Genomic DNA, 17,538 nt, shown 5'->3' on the forward strand with positions numbered 1-17,538 from the left:
AAGACAAACACACTGAAGAGGTGCTATGTTTGGGCAGACCCTGACAGTGATAGTTGTTACAGCTAGCCTGGAGTGACCACACCCTTCTACAGGAATTAGAATAAGAGCTTTTATCAATTCTGGTCCAGTCTGAAATTGTAAGCAGCTATATGACATATTGTGATATATCTGCACAGGTACATGTACATGTGTATTAGAGATCCACGATAAAGGCATTCATTCATTTATGGTCGCATTTATAGCTTCGTTATTTGGTAACCCTTTGCTTCCGATACTGATAGCAAACCACATGAAATTTGTCCATGATGAAGAGAGAGGTGTTTTACATCAAGAATTCACTCAAAAAGAAATATTATACCTGCTTTATACAAACCTTATCTACCTTTTCGCCATTTTTGGCACTCAAAAGTTGCACTACCGAAGATTGGATTACGTTCTTACATCCAGTTACTGTAAATCGTTGTGAGTTCACAGAGACCTAATTTCACAGTAGGATGAGACAGGAGGCATTTGCAGGGTTTTGATTAAGTTCGCAGTTGAAACTATACAGAAGTACAGTTGTAAGACAGCACATACATGTATTTGTAAATTGTAGTGGAATGATTTTACCGGAGACATCAGACTCAATGCAAATATTTTATGATTTGCAGTTATTAAGTATCAGGACAGCTATTAAAAACCACCTACTGAACATGGATGCCGCAGTATGGGTAAATTGGATTTGTATATGTTTCGGTCTATTTGCACTGGGAAAAATTAACCCCAGTGGTATTGGATTTATTGAAACAGATACACGAAACATTTTCATCCTCATATAAATGGGGCCTGAGATTTCCCCTTCCCCAAATGGCATAAGTCTGCTTTTAAGACCATCATCTATATATAGTCTTTGTAGCTTTTATGTAATCAGACATACATTTATGCAAAGACACTTGTCTTGAAATCAATAATTTTTGCCAGTTTAAGTTCTCTTTCCAATACTATAGCAGTAGCAAGTTTTAGCAACATTAATGACACAGAGGTCGTATTTCAAAGGGCTATGTTCTGAATTCTGCCATCTGTTAGGACTTGTTCCTCAATATGAGTAGGAAAGACCACTGCGTTAATGTTTTTCAGTGATTATATGTTACCACATCATAATTATGGCCCTGTCATACCATAGGGGCAGATACATTGTACAGTTACAGCTAAATGGTTTTATCTATGTTTGCCCTCATAGGTAGTTAAGTAATGAGAACTAATGAGATATAATTAGAGGGTCTGTAGTTTTGCACTCACATGTAGAAGTTGTTTAATTAGGCCCAGAAAAGCTATATTTTCAAAGCTCTTCCCTTAGAGGTTTTTTAATCGGTTGACTCTTTTTTTCGTGGGTAAGCATTGATTGTTGACTTACTAAAACATCTTCTGTTATGCTCCAATTCATCACTATGTTTCAGTCCTTCTTATTGTTATGCAAATGAGCAGCTGCTCTTTGCCGGAATATCCCTTTTCTGGACCAATCACAGCGACGTAAGTTAGTCACGTGACCAGCAGCTATTGTTGCTGTGTCCTGAAGCCCTCCTCTGCACCTGGCGTGTACAATATTTCATAGCTTTGTTGGTATGCTGTGTTTGTTAGGGGAAGTGGAATTCCTGAGTACTGTTGTAGGTTGGTATGGGACGAACAGATGGGAGGACCAGAAGGGTCACCGACGCACAGTTCAACTGGACATGGATCAGCCAAGGGGTCGCTCATTAAAACAAACCATGTCTGAGCTGTGTGGGTATCTATGGGGACACTGTATCCGAGTTGCCGGGGCAACCTAACTTGGTGCACAAATACTGCACGTCAAGAGTGGTGGATGACGAAGTACATTTTTCTCTGACTGTTCCTTTAACAATTAAATTTTACGAAGAAAGAAGTAAGCTGATTAAAGAAGTCACCAAAATACATCCTAATTTTTCCACCACATTTACGGACGAAATAAAAAGGACACCCCTAAAATCACAACCCATGCTTTACATAAAAAGAAAACAAAGTCAAACCCAACAAGTTTAGATTTAGAACATCATTTTTTTTTTAAACAAGAGGAGCCCCATGTACCACATTGTCATTATTGAACCCAATACGTTAGAATTTAGTGTTAGTATTTAGACTAGAATAGTCACGTGCTATATTGTTACCCATTGTCTGTCTGTCATTTCATGTTACATGCATTTGCAATTAGCCTACGGGCAAGAACTTGCAATGAACTTTCACTATTATTACTATTTGATCTATCTTGTTATTTGCAATTAGCCTTCGGACAAAGTCCTGCCCTTCAAGGAGTATGAACTTCAAACAAAAATGGCAATAAACGTGACTGATGTTACACTGCCATTTGGTGTTTCAGTGTTAGTATCTTGTGCAATGACGGAAGGTAATGTCTATCAACATATAACGAAAGCATACATGTAGTAAAGAGCCTCCACGTTGTATTATCATTTAGCATTTGACAAATAAATGTTGCATTATCTATCTGTATCATGTAGGAAGATACATGTACATTTGTACCAGGGTCAGTCAGGCACTGGTCTTGTGATGTAGACATCCCTGTAACTGATCTCAAAATTTAATCAGATTGTCCCACTTTCAAATACATAGCTTCCCCAGGGACAGATTTTTTCAGACCAATTTACTAGTTTGGCCGATGTCTGGTCCAGTGTCAATTTGTTGTTGTTCCCCTTGTAGTGCCTAGTGGCACATATACATGTATGTAGGGCAGCAAGTTCCCTTGCTGTTTCAGTAGCAGGGTATATTTGTACAGGGAGGGGTTGCTAGCCTGCTTGCGGCACCCCCTCGAACACAGGACCCCCATTCTCGTCCCTTTGGAAAGACTGCTGCAGCCCCAACTGAGATGCACGGTTCCTCTCACGGCATGTTTCTGATATGCAGTATGTGTATCGATGTAGCGAGAGATATCGTGCAATATTGCAGTGGTAGACCGTAGGATAGCTTGATGAATGAGGTGTCAAACATACCCAACAGGTCGAGTCATTGATTTGTGAAGGATATCTACAAGGAATACTCTTACTCTTTGATCTGATCCCTTTTTTGTCACATAGCAAATCATTGTAAGGAGTAGAACATGGTAAAAATCCCCCCCAAAAGGATATTTGAGCTATGAAAATGAATATTAAAAAACTATTAACACCAACTCATTATTTTATTGTTGTGCCTTTATCATATGAAATAACCTTGTATTTGGCATCACAATAATTAACAAAATTGTAAACTTGTGTGTATCAAACAGAATGCAAAAGGCATGTTTGTATTCCGATGATAACTGTGTTGATGGAAAGTCCACCTTGTGGATTGGGAGGCTATTAGCGTAGTCTAGCAAGAGTTATCGTCTAATCTGACCATGTCTGGGGGGCCACGCCACAGATAGCAGGGACAATCTATTATACATGCTTTTAAGGCTGGAGCCAGGAGGAACCTGTGGGGAACCATAGTGTACCGTGGAGGAAAGCTTATAGTATACATTCTGGACAATGTCTGCAAGAAACTGTGAGGTACACCTGTATTAAGATATGGTACTGTTAATGCAGAAATGTTCGCGGCGGTTTCATGTTCGTGGTTTTTGCGATGAACTTTCAGCGCGAACTCAAAACCACCGCAAAACGTTTTGCCCAACTATGACTGTAGCGCTACTGTTGTTTCAAATCCGAACTTAAAACCACTGCGAACTCTCCATTTTCTCCCTACCGCAAAATAAAAAACTTAAAATACATTTCCAGTATTTTAGGTAAGCCACATAAATGAAATATTGTAAAAGAATTAGAAGAGGAATGGTCATATTTTAGACAAAAGGAGTAACTATGAAATTTTAAACCAAAACCCGTGCAGTTATATGGATGGTTTAATGTGCATGTATGCAGTAATGGCCTAGTGGTTTGGCTATGGTGCACAGGGATGGACACGGGATTGAGAGGTCACGGGTTCGATTCCTGGCATTCTTTGCTCACCGTCCTAGATAAAGGCATTCTTAGTAGTTTTTATTTATTTGTTTTATTTATTTATTCACGGCTTTCCTCGCTGAACCTAGATGTAAATGGGTACCTGACATCGGTTGTGGTCAAGAAGAGGGGCTCTGCCTTCCAATATTATGCCCAAGACACAGGACTGTTAACCCACTGCCCCAACAGCCTCTAGAATAATGGGAACTTGAACTTAAAAAAATCTATGTATAGTACATTCCTAATAAGTATATGCACGCCCCTGTAGTAGAAGATGGTTTGTTTCTTCCCTCTATACGAAGAAGAAATACAGGTGGACAAGCTAAGAGGTTCTTGCCAATCACTTAGGATTTGTTGAAGTCCATGTGGAGAAATAGCAGGCAGACATAGCTTCATGGGGTCAGGGTTAAAGGTCACAGATAATGCTGTTTGCATGGGGCTGTATTTGACAGTGGTGTCACTATTTGTCTAGAAACGCATCCTTTACCCAGATGTGGGTCCCCGGGAAGGTAAAGTGATTTGATTTGTCCTCACCTAATTGCAAATGGGAAAAGTTGTGTGTTGCACCCGTAGTGGTAAACGGATTCAAGTCAGGAAGGTGTATATGCACATGTACACTGTAGCCTGATTACTGTAAATCTTGAAATGTTTGCAGTGGTTTAATGACCTCTCTACCACAAATTCATGACACTGCAAAATGCGTTTCCATTATGTTGTTACTGTACCACAGAATCGTTTCACTGCAGACTTAAAGCACTTGGAAAAACTCCTTTTTCCTATTCTGTAAGCTTGGGGAATCGGACCCCCGTAATAATGCAAACGTTATCAGGTGACATTGGATTATTCCAGATTTCGAATCTATGTCTGCCGTGTGTTATATCATGATTCTAATTGAGTCCTTTACTGTCCTCTGGTTGGTAATTCCTTTTTTTTAAGTGGTTCCCCCGAGTTAGAGGTATATTTCCACAAACTGTGACTAGTGTGAGGAACTGGTCCATACTGCTTACAAGTTGTCATGGGTAATGATGTTTGCTGCCTGAGCTACCCATAATGCTCCAGGTCTCCCAGCATGCAATGGGATCTGTGAAAAGGTCTCTCACATTGTAGTTTGAGGAAGGGAGGTTGGTAGAACTTTGATGCCGCAGCAATCACATGGCAAGTAATCTCACAGAAGTAACAGTTAGTATGATTGGAACTGGCTCTAAGCAATGAAACTAACATTTATGATGTTGCCTCCCTGATTCTACAGTCGATTTGATTTCATAGTAGATCCTCACATTTCTTTGAAGCGTAGTGCTATTCAGTGCACTCTCCTATGCGACACAATAAAATGCATCACTCGAACTATAACATTTGAACATCAACTGTCACAAATAATCTCAGGTTTTTTAATTATGTCTTAACCAATCAGGATGTATAAACATGTACTGGCCATTTCTTTCTTAATGATTCCATTTGCCCTATCGTTATAGAAACAGGAGACAATTTAGAAACAAACTGCTGTGTTCCTGTTATTGCTCGCTTCATCTTGGTAGTTGCTAGCCAGCAATTTCTTTTCGTCTGCGTTTTATCGGCATGTTCTGCTCCCGATTCAACTGTACCGTGCACCTGGACTTGACTTATCGTTCCTCCAGACGTATTTGAACGCGTAGTTGAGCGACTGTCAGTTACAATTGAAGACGTTGCACAGGGCCAAAAGGAAATCTATTTCCAGCCATCAGTCAAGTTTCAGATTTTGGCAGCAGAGTGGGAATACACTTAGGGATGGGCCAAGCTCGCAGATAAGATCATCAAAGGTAAAACCACCACCCTTTTATTGTATTAACTGCCGGAAATGGTTGGAAATCATTAGTGTGGTGGGAAAGAGCGGTACTCTCACCATCAGCACAGCATTTATAGATGGTTACTACACAAATCAGTTGCCAATAAAGTTTTACAAATTTCTGTCATGACATATCTTGCAGGTATAGGAATTTGTTGGTTCAAAATTCATTTGTGTTTCCAACTTCTAAGCAAACATGAATTTTGACAAATAGAACTTACAGTCACTGTGAGAACTGTGAACATTAAACCATCACGAAAATGTCAAGAATTATTATATTTGACCCCACCACTGTGGTCATGTGACCCAGTAGTGGTTTCCTATGTCCGATGATGTTTAAATGATTGATAGAAGATGACAGTTAAATGGAGGGTCACCCTCCTTTGACATCGGCAGAGAATGATGGGTTATGTAGTGTTCTTTTTATAGCCAAGGATACAACAACTTTGATATTACCTGAAGATTACAGAGTTATCCTGTGATAAAGCATATAATAACCTTTTTATTATGGTGTAGATGAGCTACAGGAATGTCCAAAATTAATAATATTTCTTGTAGACTGATATAAAAAGGTGCGAAGTAATGCTTGGATGGTTTTTCAAAGTTTGCTTCAAAGATAACAAATCATTTTCTGAAAAATTCCCCAAAGTCAACTCTTTGAAATATTCTGGCACTGATACATTTAGGGCATTTCTGGTGCTTTTGATACGGTAAAGCCCAAAAGCTGAGAATAGCTCAGTAAAGGGAGGGACTGTACAAACTGAATGGAAGCTTCTATTTTATCCAGTAGTAGCAGGCAGTCTAACATATCTGTCTGGTATAGAGCTAAGACGGCATATTTTTCTTCATCGCTGTTACAAATGCGTGAGCTTAGGCTAGTATATGGTACCATCAGCAATATTACCAGCTGTATATATCATGACATATGAGATGGTGTACATGGAAGACGCACAGATATGTCATTAACAGAACATGGCTTAAGAAATGCAACAAATAGCAGTTACTCAAGCAACTGGATATGATGTTGGAAACGGTCAGACGTTTCAAGTAGCATCCACTACTTTTCTTATTTCTCTTATTATTACCTGGATGTCTATCCTTCATCAACGTAAGATGAAATGTACTCCACATCCCCCTTGGCATGGTAGCTACAGTATTTTGAAGATACATGTAGGCAGACTTGAACTATCATGTGGATGTTTTCATGTTTGCTCTGTTGAATGTTTATATTACCTTCACCAAGAAGGTTATGTTCATTTTTGCAAAGAGTTGATTTTGTAGTAGGAGGGAAAAGGAGTTTTTCACTGTGTTTTATGTTTGCTGTTGAAACAATTCTGTAGTACAGTAGTAATACAACTTTGGAGAGGTCACGAGCGAAACCACCACAGACTTTTCCCAATCTACTGTAAAAAGTATGCACATGTAGCTTGTTGACCCTGGTAGCCTGTTTAGGCCCTGGTAACAGTCTGGATTCCAGGTTACCATGTGCCAGGAGTCCTGCTAAGATATGACCCTCTCAGAGTCAGATATGTCTCTGCTATGGCAGTCAAGACAGACTGGTCCCTTGAGTCTGAGTAGTGATTCTGCATGGTAGGGCCACAGCAATGTTATTCGTTGGTTTTCAGAATGGCTGCTTCTATTTTTCCCAATCTGACCAGAAATAATGGGTCACAACTATCATTCACAAGATTCCACTTACTATCTTACTATTCATTAATTTGGGAAAATCGTAGAGCAGCAAAGTACACCAAACCAAAGGCCTGGAAATGTCTCTTATAATGTGGTCACATTATATCATTGTGTTAGAATAATTTTCAGCAAACCAGTGCCAACTGTGAGAAACAGCTAATAGAATTGGGGTGTTACACATGTATGGAAGATTTCTTACATCTCTTACATTCAAACTACTGCTCTGATTGTTCAAAGCGGGGACAAAGATGGCTGAGATTTCCAGTGTACTGATTGTAGAGAGAAGTGAGAGAACAGATTGCTTATTCATGTTTGAACGCCTCACATAGCCACTGAGTTTGAACAAGGAGGTGGTTTGAAAGAAGGCAATTCTCTCCAGTGTGATATTGTTGTCTTTGTTATACTGTATGTGTGTTATTTTAAGCTCAAGTGACTATTCTGGCTGGATGTAATCATAGTATATGCTTGGTATAAGTTGTGAGTGTATGACTTAGGCAAATAAGGGCCTAATTTGCATAATCAATGTGAAACTGCCATCATTCATCTAAGTCATAAATGATAGGTATGTCATACCAAGTTCATTTAAACCTCCTTGGTCATACTTGTGATGTGTGCAAGTTAGTACAAGGTGTACATAACTATGCATATATTATGCAAATGTGAAGTCATTTGCATAATTTCATGGAGGTATAATGAGGTATCCGAAATCTTGTTTATATATGTCTCTCCCCTGGGGTGTAGGCTAGCCTCTTTTGCAGGGCTTCTGGGAGGCGCTAGCATTTGGGAGGGGGGGCACTGACTCGACATATCAGGCCCAGGTTCTTTTGCTAGACAAATTGTTTTGCCGCCGGTACAAAAAATCCTGGCCCTTGCATGTATTGAACTATTGTGAATCACCCCCAAATGAATGCCGACGGGGCCCTGAAGGCCTGCAAAGAAGACTGGGTCTAGGCACTGGTGCTAGCTCCCTTGTGTCACCCCTCCATGATCCCCCCACCATGACAGGAAGACTGTTGTGTGTAGATATCAGCTGAAGGCTTGTTCCATGGGCTCTTCTCACCCAACCCTGTCATAGATGTCTCCACATCCACGGATGATTCATTCTTTATCTCCCTTCTCAGGACTTAGACTGACCCAAATTTAACCTTCTTCACTTATCGGCTAAACAATTGGAATTGAATGAATGGATGGGCATCTTCCGTAGTAGGTTTAAGAAGATTGTTTTGTTTTATTTGTATGAATTTTAAATGACTTTCAGGTTTTCCACTTACATGTCCACTGTCTAAAATAGTATACAATGAATGAATGAACTCTGTTGCTCAACAATCATACATGGTACAATGTATCATGGCATTAGATTAACCATACTACAAGGCTAATCTATCATAGCATTACGACTGCAAAATATCATTGATACAGCTTGTCAGTAATGCATATTGAAGAAATCTCTATATTCTATAGTGAAACACATGCTACAATTTTAATCAAATTTGTATGAATAGAACTTTAGAAGAAGCATAATCTTATGTTGTACAGTATATATTTCCAGCCTTACCTATTGCTGCAGATTACTTGTTACATGAGACAAAATACCAAAATTTTAAGATTTTTTATGTATGTACGGGAAAATGTGAGTGGGTATGTAAATATTTAATCATGATTTAATGTCTTATTAATTCTAATCATACGATATGTGCTTGATTTTCGGTAACATTTGTACAATTTCTAAATATTTGGAGCTGTTCTCGGTAATCTATATTGTGTCTTTACTTTTTTTTTATCAATCATGTGATGATAATAATGATTTACCACTGAACATGTCAACCCAAAGTCAAGCAGTGCCTTTGAAATGTACATGTGCCTTTGGTGAGGTATCATCAAAAACACATACCCCATCTTGTTTCTAATTATTGTGCAAGGTCCTTTGATATTAGTGTTATTACGCACACAAACACACCCACTAGTAGCCTAGAAGAACACTCGTGTGTGACCGTCTGATTGGCTAGAGTGGTAGCATCCTCCCTTATCATTTCCTCACAGTCTCCCCATACCATATATGGTCACGATGCGGAAGGTGAGCCATTGGTCTGAATCATTTGTGCCACTGCAGGTGATTTAACATATTCTTCCACAGGTTTGAAGTTTATGCTTTTTTAATTTTATGCATTGGTATATGATTTTTTTCAATTAATGTCTGACAGCTCTGGTATTGTACAAGTACAACTACATCCATGAACATGCTGACATGGACAGATGATCCCACCCTATACTAATCAAAAGATTTTAATACATTTAATCATTTGTCATACATTTCGAATAATCAATAAGTCTTAGATACACACAATGTACATGTAACAACACTACTTAATATGATTTTACCACATACTTTTTGTATTCTATGAATAGTACGTTTTCTCAAGAAAACCAGTGGGTGTTGTAGGACAAGTACAACTACACCCATGGCCATGTTGACATTGACGGATAGTCGCACCCTATTTCAATATTGTCTCTGCAATGAACAGTTTGGTGTTGACAACCCCTTCCCTTCCCCGTCTGCCTGCCTCAGTCCCAGTTAGCTGGAATTGTTTTCAGCCATGTCGTTATCGTTATCCATTCAGCTCGGCCGCATTAGTACCAAATTTAATTTTCCCTCGCTGAAAAAATCCATTAGAAAGTCAGATTTCCTGGTCATAAAATTTATGCCAGTTTTGGAAGAGATGCCTCCACTCAGAGGGAGCGTTATGTTTTACCATATATGGCAATTGACCTACAATAAACTTAATCGTAAGGCCATGCCAATTTCATTTGTTCGTTCTTGGAGTGTTTGGTTCATTTTTTATGATTTAAAAGAATATAAAAGATTTACCTGAACTATTTAGGATATGAATTAAAAACCAAAATGCTCATATTTTGGCACTAACAAATAAAGAAATTCCTTGTCTTTCATTGGTACAATTTTACTGTTCATGACTGCATGCTACACTAGTGTCTGTCATAAATGGTAAGATGACAAAAACACATAAAAAATTCAATCATAGATAACTAGAAAGAATTTATGCTCCTATGACTTGATGCACATCAAAATTAAGAATGTGTATTGTGTGACTGCTGAACACATTTTTGAATGGTTGTCCTCTTTTGAGACTGTAAATATGTATTTGTTTTTTGTATGTTGTAAAGAATAGATTACAACAATTGTAACAATGCCAATCATACACACAGAAATTTACTGAATGGGTAAATTCTGCATAATTGAATTCAATGTTACAAAATGTCGACACCGTTTATTGCATTTTGCCCATGGCAAAGTAGCTGTATTTGTCCCAAGAGATCTGTGTTTGACTTCCTGTTTTGTGGGCAAGCCCGCAAAAACCCACTAGAATAAAACCAATGCAAAAATTTCATGATTTACCGTATCTTAACAGTGATGTACTTTTAGATTTTTTTTTTAATGATATGCTCATGTACCCAGATCATCTTGTGAGAACTTTCACAGGTTTTTAGAATCAGAATTTTCATAGAATGCCAAGAATCTTGCTGAAAAAAAGAAGAGAAGGGATAGCAATTAAACATTTTTGGACTCGTGTGATCAGATATGGCACCAATGTAGAAATCAATGCAACAATCAATGATTATGCTTTTCTTCTCCATCTTTCCAGTACTGCCCTTTTATTTTTCCCTGGCATGTCAGAATCTTTCCCCTAGCTCCATCCTCTTGTGAGAACCACAGTCACTAGCTACATGTAGATCAGGGCTGTCTCCAGCTTTACATTTTTTCCATCCATCTCATTTTTTGGTATTTGTCAATTTTCATTGTTAAATCTGTCCTGTTGAGCATACAAAAATATGTTCTTTATCAATTTCATGTCATAAAGTTCAGATTTTTTTGGCTGATGGGGTGAATTTTTTGGTTTCTGTCCCAACAAGTAAATTTCTGTTGGGGAACTGGTCCTGGAGACAGCCCTGCTACAGACACACTGAGGAGGTATTCTTCTACATTTCATGGTGCAGATTTCCCAGGAGCCACACAATTACTGCAGCTAAATAGACCCTTCTGTTCATAGCAGCACATCTCACTGGACCCTTTCATATCAAAGAGGTATGCAGACAGGGAAAGATTACTATGCCTCATTAAAGACCAAATTCCTCAGAGAAATTAAGTCCAAGGGGTAGGTATCCATGGACAAGATATATAGACTGATATGTGTTTTATATATTAAATGGTAGAATTAAAAGAGCGGTGAATCTACATGTTTATCATGTGTTAGCTGTGAGTGACTAGCTCTTACATTAGTGTAACCGAAAATATGGGAACATGGAATGGATTGTGAATTTATATCTATACTGTATGATGGTATTGTCTTTATTAGTCTATCAGATTTTTTAGTGTTAACTTTAACAAGAGTCCGTAGGACACAATTCTCCGTGAAGTATTTATAGTATGTACAAGTATTGACCCACACAAATTGCATCTCTGCACACTGTCCAAGTAGTGTTTTAGAGCAAGTAAAGAAAAAGTGTTTGTTTATCTTTTTCGTTCAATACAGGAGTGGTCAACCTGCTGAAAAGTATGTTTTTACAGCATGGCACAGATGGGATCTAGAAATTCCGGGAAAAGTCACAAAGTTAAATCTAGATGGCCCCTTTTCAATTATCAACGAACCATTCTTATTCAGCCTTACAACTAAGATGTATCAGAAATCACAAATATGCAGTAAATCCTCTTTCCACAATTTATTGCAGGCCGGCCTGATCTATAGCTATCAAGCTATTTGCAATAAAAAAAGGCTAATTTATATTATCGTAACATTTCACGAAGGTCAAAGGTCACCGGATCTAACCACCCGGAAGTGACACTGGCGCGCGCACTTTTCTGAGAGATATTTCTCAACAATCTTTCATCCCCTGCGTAAACTTTTTACATTGTCACAGCCGCCGTATTATAAACTACAAGTGTGGTAAGTTTGAAGGTCCAGAGATTTCCCATTTTCACACTGTGCGTAAAAGTGCATCGTCCGTCCCGTGCGCAAATACTGTATGCGAGTTGCGAGTGGACACGGCATACTTAATACACAGACTGAAGCTCACTCGGCACATGTTCGCAGCGAAAACTCACAATTCCCTTTGCCGCATTGGTATGTAACTTGGTATATCGCTAGCTAGGTTGCGTGTGGTGATGCACGTTGTCTATTTTTCAATGTAACAGTGACTATACGATCACAGCAAGTAAGGAAGATTTATACCCCGTATCTGCCTGAAGTATTCCAGTCATGCATAACGGATTATAACATGGTCCCTATGGCAGGGCAGTGGGACATAGCATTAATTATAGGGGTGCAATTCCGATATTGGATTGACGTTTAAAGTAGATATGGTGTAACAAAGCTATTGTGCATCACCACGCCGAACCAGGCAAACGATATGCCAAGTTACACACCGATGCGACAACGGGATCGTGAGTTATAGCTGCGAACGCGCAAACAAATGCATTCCCAATACTCCCAGAAGGAGGTCATCCTCCTTCCCGGAGTAATAAAGCAAGCAGTGCATTGTTATTGTGATATGAAATTCCTACATTGTGGTTTTGGATGGTTTAAGAGATCTGGCATGGTTTGCAAAGAAAATTTATGGCAGTGTTGTACCATAATGCCTGGGATATACATAGATATACATGTATAAAAGTATATCAGTGCTCTAAGGGGACTTAATGTTTCTCTACTACAAATGGGAATTCAAAAATTGCATTCAACTTATGCTGGCAGTAATGTGGACACACCCTCCACCTCATTTGCATGAAATAGGGCCAGGATGGAACATAGGGGCATTACCACTTTAGATGCAGGGGGTGTCAGGGTGTGTATCCTGAAAATAAACTTGAAGAAAATAGCCCCCCTAAAAATGTAAGAAAGATGATTGCATAGAAATGAAAAGCAGCTAAACGTAAACATGTACAGTGTAGGAAGTTATTCCAAAAGGAACATTTTAACCTTTTTATACCTCCCTCAGATCCTATATGGTTTGACCAAAATACTGTAAATTTTATTTTCTGATAGGGAGAAAATGGAGTGTTCGCGGTCTTTTCAAGTTCGCGATTGAAACATTAATAGCGCTACAGTCGTGGGGGGGGCAAAACGTTTCGTGGCGGTTTTAAGTTCGCGCTGAGAGCTCACTGCAAAAACCGCGAACATAAAACCACCGCGTAATAACTGTAAATCCTGAAACTTACACTGTGGTTTTTAACGGTTTTGGACCATGAATTTATGACACCACAAATGTGCCTTGAAATATGCATGAATGTTTCCAAAGTTGACTGCAATTGTTTCAACAGCGAATTTAAGACAGTGAAAACCGCCCTTTCCCACCTGCCGGAAAATAAAACCACCGCGAAAGTAATTGACTTTGCAGTACTTCTTATTGGCAACCGACTGATGTAGAAGCCGTGAAATCCACCATGACAGGGAATGGTTCCTGATAGGGGGAGATAGGAGTCTCATGTTGTGTCAAACTAAGCTTGGGATTTTTAGATGCCAAATACCATGACTGTGTCAACGTTGGAGGAAGCTAGATTGAAATAGAGCTTTTGATATGTTTTGCATGTTGATTAATGTGCAAGAAAAACTGTAGCAGAAACTACCACTGACGTTCATTGGACTAGCAATATGTACTGTGTTACTTCACACTATAATTAAGGGAATGAAGTATGGGTGATATTGTTATGGTTTTGTTTTGGGCTTGTCTGCTCAATGCAGCGTTGTATGAAGAGGGTCTTCATTACAAGGGTCTGAATGAACAAACGCACCAATGCTTTAGTCACCCTTACCTTCCTACATGCAGGAAAACTGGAGATTGATTCCCATCAAACCATTTCCTACAGTAAATGACTCATCCCTAAATGTGGTGATACAAATTGTAAGTGCACTTGTAACTCAGCTAAAAGCTATCTTTCTGTTCCTGATGGTCTGGTGTATTGGTAGTTGGTTACCTCCAACGTCTCATTATTCTAGCTCTTTCTGCGTTGGGGAATGTATCCTAAATGGGTGAGAGTAGTAATGATCATTGCACGGTGGCAACTCTGTTCTCTTTTATCTTCATTTGGGACATTCAGCCCTTGATGGGTGTCCTGTGATTTGGCGATAAGCCTGACAAAAGGTCGTTAAGTATGCGGCAGATCTCCATGCAGGCTTTCTATTATAAGGACATGTCGTCGGGTGTATGAGAGATATTTAGTGGGTACTGATTTTCTATTGGTCTACTTGTTAATACAATTATGCCTTGTTTTAGAAATATAAAAACGTAGCATCAAGTATGGATTTAGGAATGGCCACACCCACATTTTAAACTACACACATACATATAGTTCACATGATTTAAAAACCTTGTTTTACCAGTTTTAGGGCCCATCTCATTCATTTGATTGGGGAATTTCATTTGAAAGATTAAGAGTCGCGGCATTGAATAATTGATGAGGAGCAAATTGTTACAGAATGGAATCATTCCTAGTGTTTGTGCTGTTAGCTAATATTGAGTTGTAGTGGGAGGGGAGCAGTGTTTATAGCTATGTGGGCGCAACACCCAAATGTCTGATATGCTGTATATGATTTGCAAATGTCATACAAAATCATTTCCACACGTTTTATTTCAAGTGCCCAGAATTTAGATACTAGGCCCACTTGGAATATGGTATTCATCATACGCAAAAACCCTTGTAGGCACAGTGTTGAAAGTGAGCATGAAATTGACGACATGGTTTTACCGTGGTTGTGGGGAAAATTTAAGAGGAAGTGTTATGTGTAGACTGATATGGGGTTATCGACCAAGGTGTGACCGTATTTCATACCGGCTCGCTTCCCCTACTCGGATGGGATTTGGCCGGATTCACACATCGTCACAGAGCGCCGTGGCCAGAATACTTAGCATCCCGTCAATATCATCGCTACCACGAGGAAACACAAGTGTAATTAGGGCGAGTTTTCCAGTAGTGCTTTCTGTCAATTGCAACGCTGCATGCTCGGTCATGTGTCACATAATGCCTTATAAGGAAATCTCCTTGGTGATGTCATAAGCTTTTTTATTGATTGTGCCAGTTATGTAGGTGTTGGTGAGAATATTTTGGTTGACAACCTCAGGACTATGTTTTTTCTTTAGAGCATCGTTTTATAGTGCATACTCATGACTTGAGTTCATGTGTGCCTTTATTGAAATTGTCCTGAATGATTTTTATGTTCCTCAAATTTGATGGAAAGCAATAATTCTTTTATGTGCATCTTGTCATCATACAAGCATGTCATGTAAAATCTGTACCATATGACAGCCTCGTTGAAAAAAGTGGTGAATTTAAAAAGATATACCAATGCAGCATCAGTAATCCTTACTGTATGCATATAGCCAGGTGGACATTTTCACTGAACTTTAACTTCGCAGAATGGATGTGTGAAGGAAACATACATGTAAATACAGTAACTACAACAGGTTTTTCCCGGTGATGATAAGTTCACGATACAGAGGTGACAGTGAAAACAGTGAACATAAAGTTACAGTGAAAGAAACAAAAATTACAGTAGAGTGGGCGCTGAGATGTGCCCGCTAACCTTGAGGAAATCCCTCCTCTGGTCGTCTGGACCTGTTCTCAACACCAGCGCTTTCCATCAGCCATGTAAATCCCTGTATGAGCTGGTCCAATCACTCGCACCATTTACGGGTCCTGGGGAAAGCGTGTGTGGGTTTCTAAATTCCGTTCTTAGTAGTAGTATTTGTTAGAGCCACTGGGATCACATTTCAGCTGAGCACTGGTCTGTCAGGGCTCTTCTAGGAATGATAAGACATGGAAACACAATAGAAACAGAAAGTTAAGATATACAGATAAGATATGCTGGTGTACTAGTAGCTTCTGTGAACATGGTAGCCTGCATGGATGCCAGACCCCCAATCTCTATCCATCGTGTGGGGATAGATACCATTGAGGGCCTGGCATCCAGGCTATAAAAACGGAGGTATTGTTTTCAGTATGTCTGTTTGTCTATTTGTATAGTATTGCCAGCATAGCTTTGGATGCATTGTGATGATATTTGGTAGGAAAACAGGTCTTGGAAAGACAATGGTCAAGATCAATTATGGGCCCCCTGGTGGCTTTTCCTGGCATTGCAGCAGGGCTGCCAGCTTATGTATCTTTTGTCTTGGACATGCTGTGGTCATGAATTTTTGGTGACCGATTGCTTTTTATGTCAGGAAAAAATGGTGTAGGTGTGGGCCCCCTAGCAGCTTGATTTGGAACATTTAAACATAGCAGGACACCTTCTCTCCTGGCTGACCATGATGTTTTGATAGCCGTATATGTGCAGGGTGCGAAATACCCGGTTGCGCACTTGCGCAGCGCAACAATATTTCGGTTGGCGCAACTTATCTCTTAACCCAGGTTGCACGGTGCGCTACCTGAATTTTGGGCCGGAGAAATCGATTTTGCGGCAATTACTTGAAGTAGAAAATAATTGCACCAAGGAAGCTCACACACCCGTGTGGTGTGCACACACACTCGCTCTCAGTCTCGTAAATTTTCAAACCAAACATATAAATCGACCCCCAACTAAACAAGTTAATAAAGTTACCGATACTTTTTCACTCGTTTGCATCCATAGTCAACCTGTTTTATTGTGCCTGAAACGCAAAATTCGTCGGAAAGAGAGCGCGGCTTAGCGCTCGGCTTTTGGCCGCCATGTTGAATTCATCGACTCTCGCTGGATATCGCGTGATTGCGCGAGAGTAATGACGTATAATCTGCAGTACCAGCAACAACTGGTAGAGGGCAGTGTTTGAGTTGCTGTGTATTTCTATGGGCGAAATGTTGCTAGTGCTTTTTTGGGGGCAAAATTAAAAATTGCAGAAGTGGAGATGGAGCCACTTTACTAATAATAAGCTTGGATTTAAAAATCTTTACTTGGCAACAATGATTATAGAATAAACAAAGTTGTTAAAATGTTGTGACAGTGAGATAAAAACTGGACAATGACATAGACTATTGTATTTATCTTATGGTTATCATACATGTATATCATT

General features: G+C 39.4%; 1 protein-coding gene across 1 annotated transcript in view; it reads left to right on the forward strand.

The window, feature by feature from the left end:
• LOC136448153 (rho GTPase-activating protein 39-like) overlaps positions 1-17,538 on the forward strand; it is a 36,618-nt gene that overhangs the window by 10,887 nt on the left and 8,193 nt on the right. The window lies entirely within an intron of this gene.

This window comes from Branchiostoma lanceolatum, chromosome 14 (assembly GCF_035083965.1).
Source record: "Branchiostoma lanceolatum isolate klBraLanc5 chromosome 14, klBraLanc5.hap2, whole genome shotgun sequence".
Classification (NCBI taxonomy): domain Eukaryota; kingdom Metazoa; phylum Chordata; class Leptocardii; order Amphioxiformes; family Branchiostomatidae; genus Branchiostoma; species Branchiostoma lanceolatum.